Source organism: Mixophyes fleayi, chromosome 2 (genome assembly GCF_038048845.1).
Source record: "Mixophyes fleayi isolate aMixFle1 chromosome 2, aMixFle1.hap1, whole genome shotgun sequence".
NCBI classification, from domain to species: domain Eukaryota; kingdom Metazoa; phylum Chordata; class Amphibia; order Anura; family Limnodynastidae; genus Mixophyes; species Mixophyes fleayi.
The window spans coordinates 220103655-220114059 of record NC_134403.1 but is presented as its reverse complement, the minus strand read 5'-3'; the positions used below and the strand labels follow the sequence as shown (position 1 = coordinate 220114059).

At 42.4% G+C, this 10405-nt stretch overlaps 1 long non-coding RNA gene across 2 annotated transcripts; it reads right to left on the bottom strand.

Annotated features, from left to right (window-relative positions):
- Positions 1-5025: 5025 nt before the first annotated feature.
- On the bottom strand, positions 5026-9365 carry LOC142140300 (uncharacterized). 2 transcript variants are annotated; one of them, XR_012688385.1, is made up of 3 exons: positions 9297-9365; positions 6948-7123; positions 5026-5513 (listed from the first exon to the last, which is right to left on the bottom strand). It is a non-coding gene; the product is annotated as an uncharacterized LOC142140300 (long non-coding RNA). The 2 variants fall into 2 exon arrangements; XR_012688386.1 differs by lacking the exon at positions 9297-9365 and adding an exon at positions 7710-7954.
- Between the last annotated feature and the right edge of the window lie 1040 nt (positions 9366-10405).

The window sequence follows — 10405 nt, the reverse complement described above, 5'->3', positions numbered from 1 at the left end:
AAATGGTTGGTTTATCGTAGATCTTACGTCGTCACTTATTGTGTGAATTTCTTAGAGATCACATTCTAAAACAGCCTGTTGTGCACATGGAGGCTTGAACCAATTAGTGAGGATACATTATTATTTTATTATTATTATTAATTTTTATTTATAGGGCGCCACAAAGTATCCGTAGCGCCGTACAAGGACAAACAATGGCACAGTACAAGGTGAAACAGCACAGTACAAGTAACAGAAAGCACTATAACTGTGGGGGCTCAGGCACAGCATAAAAGAGAGGGAGGGAGGGGAAAAATGAGTACAGGCAGGTAACTATGGCCCAAGAGGGTGGGCACGGATGACAGGTTGAGAGTCACTGAGGGGAGCGGAGAGAAGCAAGAGGAGACAGAGGGGAGAGGGACTGAGAGGAGGTGAGCTGAGTAGCTGGAGAGCGCAGTTAAAAGTGATGGAAACAGAAGGTAGGAGAGCCCTGCTCAAAGGAGCGAACAATCTAAAGGGAGGGGAAGACAGACAGACACATGGATGAGACGGAGAGACGGGAGGAAGGGGGAGAAGGGAAGAAGGGATGAGAAAGAGAGGTAGCCGACCGGTGGGAGTTTAGGCATGAGACTGGAAGGCTTTAAGGAAAAGGTGGGTTTTTAATGTTCGTTTGAAAGAGGACAGATTAGGGGAAGTTCTGATGGAGCGGGGGAGCTTGTTCCAATGGAGGGGAGCGGCGCGGGAGAAGTCTTGGATACGTGCGTGAGAGGAGGTAATCAGAGGGGAAGAGAGGCAACGATCGTTGGACGATCGCAGTGAGCGGGAGGGAGTGTGAATAGTGATAAGGTTAGAGATGTAGGGAGCAGTGGAGTTGGCGAGGGCCTTCTAAGTCAGAGTGAGGAGCTTGAAAAGGATTCTGTAGGGGAAGGGGAGCCAGTGAAGGGCTTGATAGAGTGGGGATACAGAGGTGGAACGGCGAGAGAGGAAAATAAGCCTAGCAGCGGCGTTAAGTACAGATCTAAGGGGAGCGAGATGAGAGAGGGGGAGGCCGATAAGGAGAAGGTTGCAGTAGTCCAAGCGGGAGATAATCAGAGAGTGGATGAGAGATTTGGTGGCATCTTGGGAGAGGAAGGGCCGAATGCGGGCAATGTTGCGCAGCTGGAAACGGCAGGATTTGGTGAGAGAGTGAATGTGGGGGGCAAAGGAGAGAGAGGAGTCGAGGATGACACCTAGGCAGCGGAGTTGGGGAACAGGGGAGATAGATGAGTTGTCAACAGTGATGGAGAGGTCAGAGGGGAAGGAGGTACGAGAGGGAGGAAAGACAATGAGTTCAGTTTTAGCAAGATTGAGTTTAAGAAATCTAGAGGACATCCAGGAGGAGATGGCAGAGAGGCATGCGGATACCCTGGAAAGAAGGGAGGGAGAGAGATCAGGAGAGGAAAGGTAGAGTTGAGTGTCATCAGCATAAAGGTGGTACTTGAGGCCGAAGGAGCTGATGAGTGCACCCAGAGAAGAGGTGTATAGTGAGAATAGTAAGGGTCCAAGGACAGAGCCCTGAGGGACCCCGACTGGAAGGGAGGAAGAAGGGGAGAGAGAATCAGAGGTGGAAACAGAGAAGGAACGGTCGGCAAGGTAAGAGGTGAACCAGGAGAGGACGGTACCGGAGAGGCCAATGGACTGAAGGGTGTGAAGCAGGAGGGGGTGGTCAACGGTGTCAAAGGCCGCTGAGAGGTCGAGGAGAATCAGGAGGGAGTAGTGGCCCATGGCTTTAGCCGAGAGGAGATCGTTCGTAACTTGAGCCAGGGCAGTTTCAGTGGAATGGAGGGGGCGGAAGCCTGATTGGAGAGGGTCAAGGAGGGAGTGTTCAGAGAGGTAGGTGGAGAGACGGTTGCAGACAAGTCTCTTGAGTATTTTGGAGGCAAATGGGAGAAGGGAAATGGGGCGGTAATTAGAGAGTGAGGTGGGGTCAAGATTGGGTTTCTAGAGAATGGGTGAGACGAGAGCATGTTTAAAGGCAGAGGGGAAGATGCCGGTGGAGAGGGACAGATTAAAGAGGTGAGCGAGGTGGGAGCAGATGGAGGTGGAAAGGGAGCGAAGAAGGTGAGAAGGGATGGGGTCCTGGGGGCAGGTAGAAGGGGGGGAAGAAAAAATGAGAGAGTGGACTTCCTTACCCGAGGTGGGGCGGAAGGAGAGAAGGAGTTGGTGGCTGGGGGGAGAGGGGGGGGAGAGTGGAGGGGGGAGGAAGGGCGAGAGGGGGGGTGGCGGAAGAGTGGGTGGAGGAGGAGATTTCAAGTCTGATGGCCGCGATTTTAGAGGAGAAAAAGGAGGTGAAGTCAGTGGCAGATAAGGAGGAAGGGAGGGGGGGAGGGGGGGGAGACAGGAGAGTGTTAAAGGTAGCGAAGAGGCGGCGGGGGTTGGAGGACTGGGAGGAGATGAGGGATTTAAAGAAGGATTGCTTAGCGAGCGAGAGGGCAGAGCTGTAGGAGGAGAGGATAAACTTGAAGTGGAGGAAATCAGCCAGGGAGCGAGATTTTCTCCAGTGGCGTTCGGCAGTACGAGAGCATTTTTGGAGGAAACGGGTAAGTTTGGAGTAAAAACTTACAAAGCAAAGTTGCAAAGTTGTCAAGGAAAAGGGAGGAGGGCCCAGGTGGGCGGTATATGACAGAGACGCGGAGATGGATGGGGTAGAATAGACGGATAGAGTGGACTTCAAAAGAGGAGAAGGAGAGGGAGGGTTCAGGAGGAATGAGTCTGAAAGTACAGGTGGAGGATAGGAGAATGCCCACTCCTCCGCCTGGGCGGTCTCCAGGTCTGGCGGAGTGGGTGAAGGAGAGGCCGCCATAGGAGAGAGCGGCAGGGGAGGCAGTGTCGGAATCGGTGAGACAGGTTTCGGTAATGGCAAGAAGGTTAAGAGAGTTAGATAAGAAGAGGTCATGGATAGAGGGGAGTTTGTTGCGGACGGATCTAGCATTCCAGAGGGCACAGGAGAAAGGGAGGGAGGGGAGAGGGGAGATGGGGATAAGGTTGGCAAGGTTAGCGGTGCGCGGGGGAGTGCGGGGACAGGAGCGTGAAGTTGGGCGAGGTGAGAGTATGGGTATGGCAAGTGAACAGGGAGGCATGGTGAGGTGAGGGAGGGGTGGGGGAGGAGTGGAAGAAGTAGGGGGGACCGAAGAATCGTCTGAAGCAGAGGGGCGGGAGAGGAGGACAGGGGGAGTCAGAAGGTAGACAAGAGGAATTGAGATAAGTGAGTTAAATAAAGTAATAGCCAACAATGACAATGGACAGGGGGAGTCAGAAGGTAGACAAGAGGAAATGAGATAAGTGAGTTAAATAAAGTAATAGCCAACAATGACAATGACGGTGGGGAGAGGTGTGGCAAAGAGGCTAGGCAAGGCAAGCCGTGTTAAATGAGACAGAGAGGCGTGAACGGCGAACAAAGAGACAAGAAAGGCCAATAGACGGAGAGCAGAGGAGTACCAAGGGAGAAATAAAATGCTGTTGGAATAGATTAAGAAATGCAAATAGAAATAATTAAATTATAATTAAATACAGTAAATAAGAGAAGCAAATAGAAATAATTAAATACAGTAAATAAGTAAATAAGAAATGCAAATAGAGATAAATACAGTAAATGCAATAAAAACAGAGAGCGAAAAATAAAAATAAGTACAGTAAATGCAATAAAAATAGAGAGCGAAAAATAAAAATAAAGAATGGAGAAAATAAATATAAAAATATAATAAAGAAATACAAGTGGAAAAAAAATAAAAATAAGGCCTACAAAGGAAGCCGAGAACAATAAATACAGTACAATATGGACTAAGGTGAAAACAGGAGAATGAGAATGAGAACAAACCCGGGAGATGAGACAAAGTCACTGGGAGAAAGTCTGTGAAGTCTGAGATGAGACAAAGTCGCTGGAAGAAAGTCTGTGACGTCTGTGATTGCCAGGAGACTTAGAAGCAGGAGCTTCAGGCAGCGGGTGTCCAGAGGAGTGCAGAGGAGTGCAGGGCCGATTACCACAGGTCGCTGTAGTCCCCTACATTGTAGGGAATCTCTTATTTATAATGCCCATTGTATCCTATACACTCAAAAGCACAGCTGATAGCAGGATTCAATCGATAGACCTTTCCCTAAGATAATATAATATTCTGAAGCGCACCCTAACTGTGATTACTGACTGTGAATATTAAATAACGGGGAGACAGCAGCACAGAAACGCTGATGCGCATTTCGCTGAGGAGCTTAATCAGAGGTCTTTATTTTTTCCCTTTATTAACTCAATATTTCGCTGCATAGTTATACCCTTATATAGGGTCATTTTAGAATAAAAATGACATATATCCTATTTGATTATTAAGAAGTTTAATAAAAGTTACATTTTATATCATTGTTTGGAGTCCGTGAGTGCCCCAATAGCACAGTTTCCTCTCGTTCTCCCCTTCAACAACCAGGATGTACCTGAGGTTGCAACATAACCACAAACTCAACAGAAGAGGAGGAAAAAAAGGCTCCGGGAAGTTGATCAAAGTGATGCGCTAACTACAAAGATGGTGGAATGCGCAAGCAGTTTGATATCTAAAAAACCTGCACAACACACTTTTGATCTACTTGAAGCAATGCTAGCAAGTAAAATGAAAAGTGCTAGCAGACCGATACAAGTGGAAATTGAGTGTTTGGTGTGCAACCTCATGTGTAGGGCTACCAAGTAAGATTTGTACCTGGATATTATTATAACGCCAGCAAACCACAGGCAGATACTATCGTACAAATTTGAGCATGGTAGTATGGGAGGACAATATATAATGCAAATACCATACATGCCTTCTACTCCTATACCCAGTTCAAACATGCAACAGTTCAGTGGACATCCATCACAAATGGATAATAGCGAAGTGTTGCAATATGAACAACTATAAACTATTTATTTGGCTGCTTTTATTGGATTGCACTTTATTTATTTAATGTATATTGTAAATTTTATGTATGTTAATAAAATTATACATTTATTTGTAAAATAGACTATTTAAGTTTACCAACCTTCATATACTGTTCTTGGAGAACTTCAATGATAGCATCACAGGTCTCAGGTATTATTAAACCAAGAGCCTGCTGTGCTGTATTTTAGATCAGCCGGTGTCCTTCCTGTTGACAAAAATCTTAGGGTAGCAACCAGTCTCTGTTTTGCAGATATGGATCTCCTTAAACGGGTGTTCTCCTTCTGGATGATAAGGGTTGGAGATGTTCCTGGAATGTGGGTCCATTCATTCTCAGGAAATTCCTGAAGTCATCGGGGTTGTTGTCCCATATCTCTTATAACAGATGCGTATGAGAGAATGAGTCTCTCCTCTTAAACCACTCTTTGGTCCAACAAGATCTATTCTTTCTCCTTCTTTCCCTTTGGCTCTGTACTTGCAGTCTTCTTGCCACAGCGAGCAGGATAAAAGCGGTTTCTTGTTGTTCTTCAACAGTAGCCATATTAGTAAAAAAATTTGTTGATGTGCGGCTGCAAACGAACGTACACTGTACATGTGCTAACAAATGTATGAAGAAAACGTGTTACCTTTGCTTTTTTATGAGGTTTGTAGTGGTCACTATTGAACAAGCTCTGCCCTTTATTTAAAATTCTTGGAGATACCACTAGATGGACCTCATATGTCCTTTCAGTGTATACAAAATTAAAATCTTTGCTCATGACAATAAGGCTGTCTAAAGACGCTGCCCGAACTGTCAGTCTTTTGTTAATCATCTAAAATATGACTAATATGTACGCATTAATCGTCCGAGTGATCGGACCTTCATTCGCAGGTAAAGTTGTTGTAGATAACACGTCAGTCGGAAAATTCTCCAGTGTGTACCTAGCTTTACTCTCACTGGTGAGAAGATCCTCCTGGTTCTATCTTGCTTTTGCCTATATATTTCTCGTTGTACCTGACACGCTTAATAAATATTTTATCACTTTTTTTTGTAGTGGCTGATTGTAATCTTGGAGTGCCTCTGGAATGGTTGCAAGGCACTCCATAGTGATACAGCATTGTGGATTTTTTATTGCACCCCACAGAAGTGTACATGAAAATCTGAGATGTTCGTTTACTGTAGTATCCGCAAGTTATCGCATCCGGACAGTGATGTCTGGATGCGATAAAGAATTGAAGTCTGCAGGACCCTTCTCACATACAAGGATATATTTAGTATTTCTGCTAACATTTTGAAAAAAGACTTCCAAGACAACAATAGGACAAGTCCATCAAAAAGGAAGGCAAAAAAAGTAATTCTTAATCTCCCTGCGAAAGTGTCAGTGGGCCTTGGTGACTAATTGAATCGTACTCTTACATGTGAGAGTGATACAGTACTGGCTGTCCTCAGTGTAAAGGAATTGTGATCATTATTTGAAGAAGTAATGATCTCATTGATGGGCAACATCAGTGATTATACACTTTTCACTTTTATGCCAGGCGCTTAATCTCAGCAATAAAAAACATGCCCAAACATTCCCAAAATGACTTCTCCATCCCCAAATTGCTCATCTCAAAATAACCCAAATGCGCGCAGACTCCCACATGACATTCAGACTTCACATATTCCACAAATTGTAACTGAATGACCTCAGATCCCCACTTGCCACAAAATGATCCCAACAACCCCAAAATCCCCCACATGCTGTCAGATCTCACATGTACTCCAAAACTCCATCCAGACTTCCTCACATGACACTCAACTTTCCCTTACCCCCACATGCCACTCAGACCTCCCCACTGACTGGGAGTACCAGTGACCATACACTAATAACCACTAGTCACAAATTAAATTATTAATTTTAATTAATTTTAATAATGCCAGTGTTAAAATATTGCTTTCGCCATCACTCACTCTAGAGCCCTTAGATAATGGAGGGAGACTATGTGGTGCAGACTGAACTGCACTACACTCACTCCTCCTACTTCCCCTCCTTTGTTTAGATGTGCTACCTGACTTCCAGACGTTGTGCGGAGGAGGTCACGGGTTGTGGCAGCCAGCTTCTCATCACACAATCAGTCTTATTCTTTGCTTTATGACACAGAGCTGAGAATAAGATAGAGCAAGGGCATGAAATTGGGCATCACAGGTAGAGGCTTGCTTGGCTGGCTGAAACAGGATTTCCCATCTGTAATAAAACAATATGATTAGTTACATTATGATCATGTATTTATTATGTTGGTCTACAAGTTTGAGGTTCTCTCAACATACTTAATTGCTTTGAAATATTTTCAATGTGGGTTCTTTCATTATTATAGATGCAATAGTATATCTCACAGCGCTAACCGGATGATCACACACAAATTCATCAGATAATCATGGAAAACTGTAACGAATAATTAGATACATAGCACAGTACTGTCTTTAAAGTATAAGTGACTATAGTGTCCCAGGGGTGATCCCTTGTAAAGTGTGCAGCGGATATTGGGCCAATCTAAGTAGAACCACGTGAGGGAATCCCCGCAGGGTATCTGCTTACAAGAGGAATTCTTTTACACTGCATTCAATAAATCTCTGATGTTGAAAAGGGAGTCCTTCTATGGAACTTGACTCCAGCGATGAATATATAAAGCCAAAAACAGAATGACATAGTGTAATTCCATTTATTGATGGCAAACATAAAACATTAAAACATTAAATAGAAGTGGTGTCCTTCTATCAGCGTACCATAAGTCTGAGATAACATGCACAAAACGACAAGAGGATGAAGTTACCGGATCCAGTTATTCTCTCCACTGTGCAGTGTAGCGATTCTCAGCCGATTGTAGTTATGCCCTTAAAATCATCAAACGCGTTTCAAGCCTCACTGGGCTCTTTATCAAGGTAATTTCATAGGGCAATAGCGCAGTGTTATATATTCATTTTGTCCGATCACGTGGAAATGCATGCCAATCGATATTCAGAACATAGTCACATGACCGCATAATGACATCTGCGGCTTCCGGATTCCAAAACCATATCGAGGCTTGGTTTTTGCACATAGTGACATGCGCATTGATGTATTTATCAGAGATACACAAACCGGAGTTTTCAAACATTTCATGTTCCAAAGGTATTGCAGTGGATAATAAAAGGAAGACAACAAAATAAAATATTATACTCAACAGATAACCTCTAGGTCTTATTATATAGTATACAGATCTATATCATAGCAAATACATAGATATACACATAAAAGGAAGAGTCGTAAACATCATATGTCCCTATATCGTGGATCATACAAATGTGCATAAATGGTATATCTGTAACAATAAAACATGGGCAACATGGATTACATATCGCTTTAGTCAAGTTCCATAGAAGGACTCCCTTTTCAACATCAGAGATTTATTGAATGCAGTGTGAAAGAATTCCTCTTGTAAGCAGATACCCTGCGGGGATTCCCTCACGTGGTTCTACTTAGATTGGCCCAATATCCGCTGCACACTTTACAAGGGATCACCCCTGGGACACTATAGTCACTTATACTTTAAAGACAGTACTGTGCTATGTATCTAATTATTCGTTACAGTTTTCCATGATTATCTGACGAATTTTGTGTGTGATCATCCGGTTAGCGCTGTGAGATATACTATTGCATCTATAACAGCCATTATTTGAAAGTAAGTGGACTTTCGTGTATATCTTTGGCAGCTTCTGGATATTCATTAGCGCCCATTTCTGTTATCCTCTGTTCTTTCATTATTGACTGCCTCTTTAGAATATTCGAAAACATGCTTTTGCCATGTAGCATTTCCATATTTGGCTAAAGATTTAAATTTTTGGGCAGGTGGCTCAGGCTCATCAATATTTGAATCTACTGAATTACTGTTTGCATCATCTTCCCCTTAATATTCCAATTCCACAGTGCCAGCAATAACCATTGTAAGTGGTGCATTATCATCAATAACATCATCATCCCTATTTTCATAATCACTGACTTCATCAACTTCTGGAGCCACATACACCATATTTACTTCATCTGATTTATGCACCACATTGACAACCCCATCTTCTTCATCAGAAGAGAGAGGATTGCCATCATTTCAGCCATTGCCAATGTCCTTTGGTGCCTCATTGTCTACAATACAAAGAAATAAACAACGGAAATTTACCATAAGTTACCGTAAGATACATACCATACCAATTTTTTTTTAAACAAACAAATAAATATAAACATATAATATAAATATAATAACTCTATTGCTTGATCATTCAAAGTAAAATAACATACTAGTCAGACACCATATAAACATTTCAGTTACATTTCTCCCCATCAAACCCTGAGCTACCCTCTCTCCATGTCTCTGCCTCCCCTTTACCATTATTCTGTGTACCAGACTGTGTGGCTGGGGCAGGATCCTGCTGTAGCTCTGCACTCTCTGGCTGGCTTCTTCCTCTGCAGCTGTTCAGCCTCAGACAGAAAGTGAAAGTAAACACACATCCTGGCATCAAATATCAGTATCTGAAAAAATGTTCAAAATATATTGGTCCATTGGGTAGAAAACTACCCATTGAGTTTTAGACACAAGTAATATAGGTGTGGTGCACGAGGTGAAAAATTATTGCATATGTGTTGACTACTATTCTTGGACATCATGACACAGGAATAATTTATCTATTTTTTTGTTTAAAAAATTGTGAAACTTTTTATGTCATAAATGCCATTTTTTGTAGGGTTACAGATAGCTTCAAATAAAGGTGCTGAAAAAAGGATGGGGGGAAGAAAAAACATTATGTGATGACCAACATTATGGTAATATATATATATATATATATATATATATATATATATATATATATGTATATAGATATAGATATAGATATAGATGTGTATATATATATATATATATATATATATATATATATATATATATATATATATATATATATATATATATATTTCAGTTTGCAGCATTCATTATTCTGGGAACCAATATGTGCTGGGTAGAAAACTACCCACCCGGGCCACAGAGGGTCAATTACTGTCAAGAGACACATGTATTAGTTTGGATCATATAAAGAACATCAAATCCTACAGCAGCAAACCACTGTCTGTTTGTCTCTTATAGGTTTTCTCAAGGTAATTGCTTCATGCTGACTTGCTAGATATGCACTTAAAGCCCCCACCCCATCAGAAATATCTCTCAACTAACAGAAGCAGAGTATTAGCATTAACCCTCATTTAACATACACAAAACAAAACAATACATTCAAAGAATATAAAAGACAATAATAGGAAAGTAAAGCAGTTAGCTGAGCAACTGTATATGACATTTACACCTCTGGCCAACGCACAGCGTTCACGTGTGTGATGAATCACCACATATATCTGGTCGCTATGAGATAGATAGATAGATAAAATTGGTGTAGCTATAGTTTACCTGACCTTATTATTGCCCTATTTCTATACATTCATATCTGGTTTTTA